The sequence below is a fragment of the Seriola lalandi genome, unplaced genomic scaffold, assembly GCF_002814215.2.
Source record: "Seriola lalandi dorsalis isolate HSWRI2012SDOR001 ecotype SW California unplaced genomic scaffold, Sedor1 jcf7180002054861, whole genome shotgun sequence".
NCBI lineage: Eukaryota > Metazoa > Chordata > Actinopteri > Carangiformes > Carangidae > Seriola > Seriola lalandi.
This window is the reverse complement of record NW_019525414.1, coordinates 4,363,895-4,375,219: the sequence shown is the minus strand read 5'-3', so window position 1 is coordinate 4,375,219 and position 11,325 is coordinate 4,363,895.

Here is an 11,325-nt window from a genome sequence, read left to right as displayed (position 1 = left end):
GGGGGGGGGGGGGGGGGGGGGTGGTTGAGAGAGAGCGAGAGAGAGAGAGAGAGAGCGAGAGAGAGGGTTGTCTCTCGATGTCTACAGCATCGGGCAATCTGATATAATCCGCCAAAAATTCAATCACGTGTGGTTTGTGTCCCTCCAATTAACCATTTAATTCCTATTTCATATATTATTATGGACCTAATCACCAAATCAAGCAGGACAGGAGAAGCAGACAGACACACACACACAACAGTTTACACACGGAAAATCACCGAATAAAAATACACCTTTTTCCTGAAGGCCACGATGACACAGTCTGTTATTTGTTTTTTTTGTTTTTTTCATTTATTTATTTAATTTATTTATTTTTATTTTACTGTATTTCATTACATTTCATAACGACTGGACCTAAATGTTTTCTTAACATATGCTTTGTGATACTGAGACTCTCTTCCTTTTCATTTAAATATTTCTGCACGCACAGTATAAACTGTTCCACCTATTACAGCTCATCTTATTATTTTATGGGTCAGATTTCGATGCATTATTCTACTGCGGGTAAATTTATTCTTAACTGGACCTTGCCGCTAAAGCAAAAAGGGAAGAAATTAATTGAAATACGTGCCACATCAAAAATGACCAGTTCACTGGGGTGGTAACACAAATTCCTGACCATTATAAATGACTCAAGTAAAAAAAAAAAAAAAAGAAAGAAAAGAGGAGAGTAATTTAATTTGGCTACAAAACGTGTGGAAATCAGTCCAGAAGATTGTTGAGGTCAAGCACAATTGGATAATAAATTAAACACAAATTGATACGCAAACAGCTTAATTAAATATGCTAATGATTATAAACAAATATGTAAATAATAATAAAACATGTAAATTAATTGAGATGGTTTATTTAATTGTCCACTTACAGTAATAAAAGTTTCGATCGCTTATGTTTTTGAATTGATACAGTAAAAACCATCATTCTCCTTGCAAATGCGACGGCATCCATCGAAACATTTCAAAGCGTATGTGGCAGTTTGGCCCACATCTTATTTCACCTGAGAAGATCTGTGCGAAATTTAGGATTTTGGAGGTTGTTATCTATACAATAAGATATTTGTTTTAAATGAAGAACGTTAAGCATCAGTTATTAATTCAAACAAAATAATTATTCGATCATGTAATCTTGAGAATACACCAATGTGAGGCCGAAATATATGGTTATGACTTAAACTGAGATCAAAGAGATTAAATGCACAATAGTCATGTTACTGTACATTATCGATGTGTCTGCCCGACTATTACAGCAGCTGTAGTTCACTTCGCCGTTTCCTTGTCCTTCAGCTCCAAACTATGGCGCTGATTTCCTGTGGCTGTACTAAATAATACTGAATGTCTTTCAGAAATAATGGAAAGAGCAGAACAATAGTCATGAAAGTCATAACATTTCCCTGTAGGCAGTAAAATACAGTTTTAATTGATGCAATATTACTCTTAGATTTTTGTGGGGTTTTTTTTTTTAACTTGAAATCAAGTAACATTTGTTTTGATAAAAGTCTCTGAATATAAAAACAATAACAATATCTTAAATAAAAGCAGAAAGAGCATTCTTTGTTTATGGCACAAGCTGTGTTATTCATTTTTACCATGCAGCTCAAAACTGACTGAATATCCTCAGAAAGAGTTAGACTCAGCAGTAAGATAAAAGCCTTTTGATACTGACATGTTATCTCCGATCTAGACAAACCTCGACTAAACACAGTGCACTTACCAGGTTTGGGTTCATCTCACCATCTCTCTTGATACCTGAGGCCGCAGGCTGCTCAGCTGATGGACAAGTGTGTAAACATGAGGTCCATTTGGGCTGAAGGGCCTCATAAGCCCCATTTGATTCCATTTTGAGCTCTGAAATATCAAAGTGTCCACACTGCATGTTACAGATCCAAGTGTAGGAAAAAGGCTGTGCAACAAGAAAGATGGAGTTAACATGGCGTGTGAATGATGGCTCCAAGTGAGCTCAAATTCTAGCTTGAAGCTATGTTTTTATGACATTTAAATATAACAATAACCAGTAAACCAACAGAAAACAATTTCTAATCCCTTCTTCATACTCCAATGTGCAGATAAGACACTCAAAATACATTCCTGTCTTTATCTTTCTTGAGTCTCAGAAGTGTAGTCATGAGCAAAATTAAAATTTTAGTCTTCATCTGGACACAAATTGTAAAGACATAGCTGCGTGCACGGAAAGGAAGAGCTCCTTTAAGTTTAAAATGATTAGTGACCTCAGATATAAGGCCTAATGACATTTATGAGTAACATGACTTAGATTAACATGTTTGGGTCAGTAGAGCGTAGAGGCTAAAAAAAAGGCAGCACTGTCATGTTAATCACAACCACAGTGCCACCTTTTACCCTCCCACACTCTGAGTGCATTCATCCCCCTAAACTTCAGCCTAGGTGTAGCTGCCAGCATTTATCAAGCTGTCTGGCTGACCACCATTAAAAACCTCATAGTTCTGTGAGAGGGGAGTATACGTTTTAAGATGTACACACAAGGGGACGCGGATATGTTCCTCAAATCTCGTGTCAGGCATGTCCTCTGTGGCCCGAGGCAGCAGAGCACTCTTGAATTCATGAACCCAGCTGAGTAAATGCATTCCAGAAATGTGGGCAAGAGGAAGAACGTCTGCGCTATGATCTCGGAGCCGCCGCAGGTAACAGTGTTTATATGAATATTGCATCAAGAGAGCATAAAATGTAGAGGATTATGGGTATGTTATTTGCTGAGGAATCAGAGTCTCCTACGCGTCTGTGTAGACATCTGTATGCTGTGGCTTGTTTAATTATACTTGGGGGGGGGGGGCACCATTCATTCATCTACTGAAAGGTCCAACTTTCAGGATAAAATAGACATTGAAATATCTGCAACATCAAGCAAAACAAAGCCGCTGTCCTTTCTAAAATGAGTGCATTGTGTTAACTTATCACTAAACCCTACCTCAGCAAGAGATGTGTGCATCTTATGCTCAGCCACTCGCAGGGAAAGAAGCGCCGGTTAAAAGCAGGGAAACAGCAGAAAATAGCATCAACTTGCTGTCCATACCATGACCAGCTCCCCTCACTGCTCCCTGCGGTCCTAAACCCTTGTCCTCCAAGTCTGTCCTGGGCATGACCCTGCACAGGAAATGAGTTCAGCCTGTTGGGAGTCCCAGGTCTCCCCCCGCCACCTCCCCGCTCTGGGCACAGACAGCATGGATAAAGGTGACCCTGCACTCTCACGGCGCACCCTGCGGCCCTTGGGCTAAAGAGCCACTTCCACCCCTCCCTCCACTACATCCTCTCTGCCTGACTGTCAGTCTGCAGGGCTTTGTCACACCCTGTTACACCTTACATCCTGTCTCTTAATGTCACATACACAGGCTTGTAAGATTGCGCACAGGCACAAATGTAATCAAATGAATTAAGTACTCGGGCACTAATTGATTACATACATTCAGACATTTAAAAGGTTATATGGTAATTTAGTGATGTTATAATAGTGCATAATGTCTGTTGTATCAATAGAGAGTAAACAAAGATCTGACCTTTTCCAGTGACAATCTGTGTGATCTCCAAACAGCACGTAGATGGAGAAGTTATTAAGACTGACCTTAGATGAACACCAACGTAGACTGCCAGCTAGAATGAAGTACAACTCTGTACTTCATACAAGCTGGCTGTCTTTGACTATCACTGCCCGAGGCCTTTCCTCTCACGTACAGGGTGGCGATTCAACCTGAGGTTTGCATTAGAATAGGAGAAGGATGGCTAATTTAATTACCCGCCATGAATGCACAGAGATGATCCCATATGCAGAGCCAGGGCTCCTCTCAGAGGCCTCCCTCACATCCTCCGGTCTGTGTCCAGAAGTTGCAGAGCCAGCTGAGGATGTGATTGGCAGCTGCCGACCCGAGGGTCAACCGGCTGGAGAGGTGCATTCTGGGAAGCGTAAGATGGTCTGCTGTAGCGAAGGGGGTTGAGGTTTCGAAGGGAAGTGGGAAGTGGTGTTGCTGTCCTCTGTCTGACCTCGCATGAGGCGTCATGGAGCACACTGGAGCCCAGTGAGTGTTAGCAGCCAGCCAGGATCCACAGCCACAACACACAAGAGATGAGCTGGGTATTTATCTGTCAGAAAAGAAGGGACAAAGATTTATACGGACAAATGTTCAAAAAAAGAGAGAAGGATGATGGTATTGTTTTGGTTAGAATTTGACTGTATGAAAATATTATTTTCCACACAGCTCTGCAAGAACATAAGACATGAAAAGTAAAAGTTTTTTCCATTATTTTCACTGCTGGAAAGATCGTGACACATTGAGTCACTCAATTAACCCCCCAGTGATCTTCAAACCAAAAGACCTTCATGTTTGACAGTGTAGACAGACTAACAATGACAAGTCCTGCAGCCTTTGTTAATCAAAATTTGGAAATTGTTCTTCTATGGTTGATTTATCACATAAGATTTGCTGCTGCAACACATGCTGCGTGTTGCTCTCTTACTGTAGTTTCAGAAATTGGGAACACTTAATTCAAATCCAAGACAGAACTACTGTGACCACTTTCTGGTAAGGCACCATTGATAAAGGGTTCATAAGATTTAATTTATAGCTCTAGTACTGGTAAATAAATCATTTATTATGCTGTATAGATCAGTTATGAGCCATTAATAAGAAAAATTGATTTATCAGGTTATGGAAAATCCTCCCCTGGTGTGACACTTCTCCTACATACTGTTAACAGCTTAATAACATCTATAACTAGAGACTTGATGGATTGTCATAGAACCCCTTATTAATGACTTTATTAACATTTATAGGTGACTAACTTACTTTTGCTGATAGCTTATTACAAATTAAGAAACCCATCATCCTTTATTAATGGCTTACTAACATTTATAACTGCATGCAAAATGACGTGGATAACTCACTAAGGTTTATAAATGCAGATTTAATGGCTTGGATGAATTTAAGGATTTTCCACAACCTGGCAACCCAAGAGTTATTAGTAAACAATTCATTAACCATTAATAAATCCATTAATTACAGCTTATAAAGCCATGGTAAAAGTTGCCTGATCAGAAAGTGGTACTGAAAGGCACACAAGGCCCACGACAGAAAACCGACAATGTATGAAGAGTTAAAATTGTCTGAATTTTTTCCACTTGGCTCATTTAGTTTTTCAAATTACATATAGTTTTCACTATATGAAACAGTATTGTAAACCTACATTACAAAAATAAATAAGTTTTATATCAACTGCTCTACAGCGTCGAGCTGACTGCGGTTGTCATAGCAACATAATCGAAGGACCCACACTGGTGCTAGCTTAAATTCTGACATTTTAGCAGTTTAATATGAACATTTAACCTGTTTTACTTCGACCACAGAGAGGCTGAATGTGGAGGCTTGCTCGGCACAGTAGCTCAGATACAGAAACGCAATGTGTGTGTGTGTGTGTGTGTGTGTGTGTGTGTGTGTGTGTGTGTGTGTGTGTGTGTGTGTGTGTGTGCGGGAACACCGGGTTATGAAAGCTCAGTCTGTCGTGATAAATGCCTCTCTGCTCTGACTGGCGCTTAATGAAGGACAGACCGGTGCAGCCTCGCTCCTTACTCACAAACTCCAGGAATCCGTAAACACGCACCTCAACGAAACCATCTGGATGTATCAGCTAGGCCCAGATACAGCAGACACACGCCAGAGCTAAAAATAAATAATCCCTAAATGTGTTTGAGAGCGGACCGGGAGGAACCGTTGGCGAAGTGGCCCTGCTGGGCGGCGACGCATGTGTAAGGGGTGGACTACAAAATAGCCGCTAAAACAAATTTAGCATTTTGTTAACTGTCAGCATATGTAGCTACGAATCAAATGTAATTTTTATCGTTCAAATTATTAGCCATATTCCTGTCAAAATCTCACTCCTTTATCGCATTTGGTCTATTTTAGATACCTTTAGATAGGAAGTAAAATATAAGCTAGCTGGTTATCATCAAGTTAAATAAACTAACATTAGATTAGAAATGGTCAATATAGGCCATTTCCTTTAAGTGGAAGAATACATTTCTTTGCGATCTTATAGATTCTCTTCCTTGGCCACTTGTGGCCAAGATTATTGAGGTAATCAATTTGCCTATTTCCGAGTAATTTGGATTGGCTATTGGAGGAAAAGTGGGCTAATGTAAGGAGTTAAATGCAGGATGAACTGTGAGATCACTTTAACAGCTATAATCTTATTGATGCTGCTTTTTTGTTATTTTTTATAACAGCCTACAAGATTGCCCGTGACCCGGGGGTCGCGGGTTGAATTATGAACAGCACGGATTGAAGATCATGGGGTTTTCATTATCCAGAGCCAGAGGACAGGAGCCTCCTCAGGTCCTCCTCCTCCCGTCCTGCTGTCAACATGACTTCCGGTGAGTGGATAAGTGTCCATAAGACATGTAGCACCTGTGTTCATCCTGGAAAGGGGATGAACGCAAAAATATGTTGTCAAGCTGTCAATCAAGAATAATGGACACATTCAAAAAATACATTTGAATAAAAATCAGCCATTTATAAAAAATAAATAAATCTGAATTTTAAGTTAGCTGTTGTAGCATTTATATTTATTTATCTATGATACTTCTGTATCCAAGTAGAACTGACTTATATCATTTAAGATAACATTACAGAAATTACGGTCTAAACAGTGAATGTAGACCTTTAACTTTGGTTTGTAATTTAATAGGAATACACAACTAATACACGGATATTTAACCATAAAACTCAAACCCGTTTACTTTGTTACCAGTTTGGTGAATAATAGCCTACTCAAAAAATCCATCAGTTTCTTTTCTTTTTTCTTTTCTGTCTTTATATATATATATCACAGCGTATAAAGCATAATATTGGATGGAAACCTTTTTCCAGGCGTGTATTCTACCCCCTACGTCTCCATTACAGATTCTATTTTCCGGAGATCAGTTCAGATCGTTTTTCACTGGTGATTGAAGGAAACGAGTTTATTTTCTGATTTCTTTTTTTGACTGCCAACTGGAAATCCCAAAATCACAGGTTTTCACAGATAATGAATTAAGGCAAGCCAACGAACGAAGGATAAACTTTAACAATATTTTATGGGCTTTCTTTTTTCTTTTCTTTTTTTCTTTTTTTAGAAATTATGATCTGAGCTGTGATTTTCACAGCGAAAACAATGAGAGTATCATTGTCTAATTAATTTAAGACGAAGAATTGAGAGGATATATTTATCCTAAAACTTTTAAGACGTTGCCTGCAGTGAGAGGAATTAAAAACAAATAGATTGAATTAAGGATCTATAGATAAACGAAATATAAAGTAAGTAAACTCATTCTTCTGGTCTGTCTTCACGAAAAGCTTGAAACCGTTTTCAGCAAAAAAAAAAAAAAATATATATATAAGCGCCAGTTTCTGTTTAGATATAGCCTAAAGAGATTTTTCCTCACTTTTTTATTTGACGGGATTCTATAGACAAGGCCTTGACAGCTTTTGAGCAACTGTTCACCTCAATATAGAAAACTAAGGTAAGTCCTATAGCTCGTCGCCTATAAAACGCCAAGCATGATCTTCGACGGGGAAAACACTTTTCTGAAAGCATAACTGACTTTTATTGGTATATTGGTATCAGTTGTCTTATTCTCAGTAAAGGTTACAGTCTGCACATGTGTGTGACAGGCTGTATGATTCCTCTGGCATGTGTGACCGACAAACCGACAGACACACAGGTCTGTAATCCTGAGGCTCCAGTCAGGACCTGCGGCTTTGGCAGCGGCCTCCAGCTCCAGCGCATCACATGAGAAAACTCCTGACGCACAGGAGGTCTCCGGTAGCCACCAGTTTTCTCACATTTTTGGAGGAAACCTGTCAGCTATATTCTGGATAAATACTTATGAAAGAACAACATTTTTTATTTCATTTTTTATAGTGCCTGACAATAAATCTGTCTCTTTTTTGCGAGTTCAGCTGAGGGAAGGGATGACAGTGGCAAAAGTGATCACAGAATTAACGTGCTCATATTTCTCTGTAGCTATCAGCGGTGTTAGAAGGATTTGTTGGGACGGTGATATTTAATGGGTTTTACAAATGAGTCAAGGTGTGAAATCTCCTCCAGGATGGAGACTCTCCTCTGTAGTGGAGTTTACAGGCCCACATGCCCAGTAAAGCTCAAATACTACAAATAAGAAAATAAGATAAGATAGATAGATAGATAGATAGATAGATAGATAGATAGATAGATAGATAGATAGATAGATAGATAGATCTTTTTCAAAATATCCCTCCTCATAGGATTACAATACAAGCAAAAATACTAAAGAAAAGTCTAAAAAATTTAAGATGAATTAAAATTTAATAGTCATCATGTTTGCAATGCTGACATGTAAAGTAACTCATTTTGCATATTCAAACTCAATTTTCTTAAAACTTAAAAAATTGCCAACATTCTCAGAGTAGCACACGCAGATCACCGCTATCATGAAAATATTGGTGAAGATATAGATATGATTCCTGTCTGAGAGGATCAGTTCTTGTATCTGCTGAATGCCAAACCCCCTGGTGCAGTGCAGTCCTTTGTTCCTGTCCAATCAGATACAGCTGTACAAGCCAAACTCCACAGGGATAGCTGGGGTCATCCTCCCAGCGGATGCTTAGGCCCATCCTGCTACTGGTGCCCTGAGGGCCCGGGCACAGAGCATGACCCCCTAATCAGCCACCCAGACACTGGCCATAATGCCCCCGTTCACCCACAACTCACTGAAGCTTAGCATGGTGAACATAGTGTTTTGTTTCAGCTCTGACTCATCTTCGATTTTTTTTTATCATGCAGAATGTAGCTGCAAATGTGGTGCTGACATGCACATACATGCTTATAATAAAGGCATAATGTGCAACCCATGTAGCAGATATAATACATGCACTTAACTGTTTGTGCAGCCTCCAAACTGTAGTAAAAGAGACACGAAGAGCATCATTTTCCATCTAAACTGTATCGCAATTTACATTAACCGTGATCTGAGGGAAAGGCTCCATGCTGCTGAACCTGGCTCTGTGATTTTGTTATCAGAAGATGTCAGGCAAAAAACGAAGTCTGTAAATTAAAGGAATTCTGACACATCTGAACGAGACTGTCACAACTCTGCTGGGGAAGAACACACCAGCATAACGAATTAGACTGAGTGGAGTTCCACCAAGAAAGGACATGTGAGAATTTTGCCTGTTTAGAAAGAGAAAAAGCAAATGACCTTGGGGGCTGAAGTGGCTGGATAGAAAATAAACTGTTTGGAATTACTCTGCACATTGAGGAATAGAAAGCAGCTGCAAAAATCTGAACTTACTCAGTTGATTTCTGTGTGATTTGGAAAAGCTTTCAGCAGGCACATCACACTAACCTCTAGGCTTAGAGAGCAAAAGCATGAGTTGTAATGTTTTCAACATGTCTCCGCTTTTTAAAAAAGATAAATTGTGTTGCTGGAGTTTCAAGTTAAACTAAAACTAACTTTTTTTGCGTTGACTTGGAGGGGAAGCAGCCCTGCAGCAGACAAAAGAGCTGATGCACGACTGAGATAACTTGAGGTATGTGACAATCGATCAGCAAAGTTTAGGGGATTTAGGTAAGGATAATGAAAGCTGCAGTGGGCGAGCGGGGCTTGAGCGCTGCAGTAAACGACACACTGGAGACTACGTCTGCACCAAGTTTCAGAAAATCTAATTTATGGCCACTTCGCAGCAGCTGGATTTGCACTTCCGACCAGGGGATACCATTACCAAACACCATGGAGAAGGCTGATGGATATGCAGGAGTGGGACGCTCTCGCTCTCTCGCCCCTCTCTGACACACAAATATACTGTATATTTATAGAGAACACACAAACATGCACATGTTCACGTAGCAGATAAATTGCATACTAGACTAAAAGATATGACATTCCAACTTATTTTGTACAGCTTTACACAGAGATACTGAAATTAAGATTTGTATTTTACCACTATTCTGATCTAAGTGTTTTTACTTTCTCTAATGTATAAGCAACTAAACTCTTAGGTCAGTGGATTGTGCATGGGTGGCACTGAGAGGGAAATAGCACTCATTTATAAGTGTTTATATATGTCATGGTTGGGTATTTTGCAACTAAATAACCAAGAAACTCAACTAGCCAGACAGCTAAAACATTAATCTGAAATAGCACTTAGATCCACAGTCTGGAGCTACTCCACTGACCATAAATTGGAGACTCACTTTGAGGTCTATTGTGAACCAGAAAATACATCTATTCCATCAAAAAGTCTTTTCCTGTTCATCTTCAGGGAGCTGAGATGTGACATCCCAGATTAAAGGCAGTAATACTGTCATTTTTTTTTTTGTCTTTTTCCATGAGAGACAATGGTAAATGTTCCCCCCAATACAGACTGAAATTGTCCTGGGGCAAAGGAAAATCATTTTTGACATCTGAAATTCAGTGGTGTATCCCAGTAAGGATTTTAAGCCCCGCTATGGAAAGTCTAGTCAGCTGCGACCACGATGTGTTCCCCAAGAGCCACAATTCACTGAGTTGGCGAGGGAGTGTGATCCTGCAACAACCTAGATGGAAAAAAAGCCAAAGCCTAGCACTTACACTGGATCCTTCTCTGCCTGTTAGTGCGAGCTATCATTCTCAATCATAAGCTCCAGCACTCTCACTTTATAAACTTCTTATCCAGCGTGCCTGAGATTACAAAAACGTTTGGTAATCAGATAGCCCAGACTGGGAGAGGACAGTCGACACTCCCAGACTCAGATGTCAAAATGTTTTTGCAACAACTTTACTTGAATCCCTGTCAACCCAAAGCCAACAGAGTAATGACTGTTGTGCGATCTAAACAATCTTTAACAGATAAATCATCAATTTCATGGACGCTCGTTTCTTCCGAGGCACTCTTTGTCCGATGATTTGTGGTGTTGTGCGGAAACCAAACCAGCTACCACATATTTGTCAGAGCTCATTTTGACAAAGGCTGGGATAGTGGAAGTGACCACTGTCCCCGTGGTTCGGAGACCTGACAGTGAACTCTGAAAGGCCAGCCACCCCCTAGACAGCTTCCCCTCCGGCCTCCAGTCTCCATTATGCAGCCATAGCCTGGGGACCAATCACCCCGTCTGGCCTCTCTGTCTCTCTTTTCCCCTTTCTCCTTCTCTTTCACTATCTGTCTCCCTCACTCCCTCTCTCTCCCTTCCTCTTTCTCTCGTTTTCTCTCTCTCCAGGCTCTGTGCTTTCAAGAGCTCCCTGTGTCACCAGACTGATTAAAACAAACAC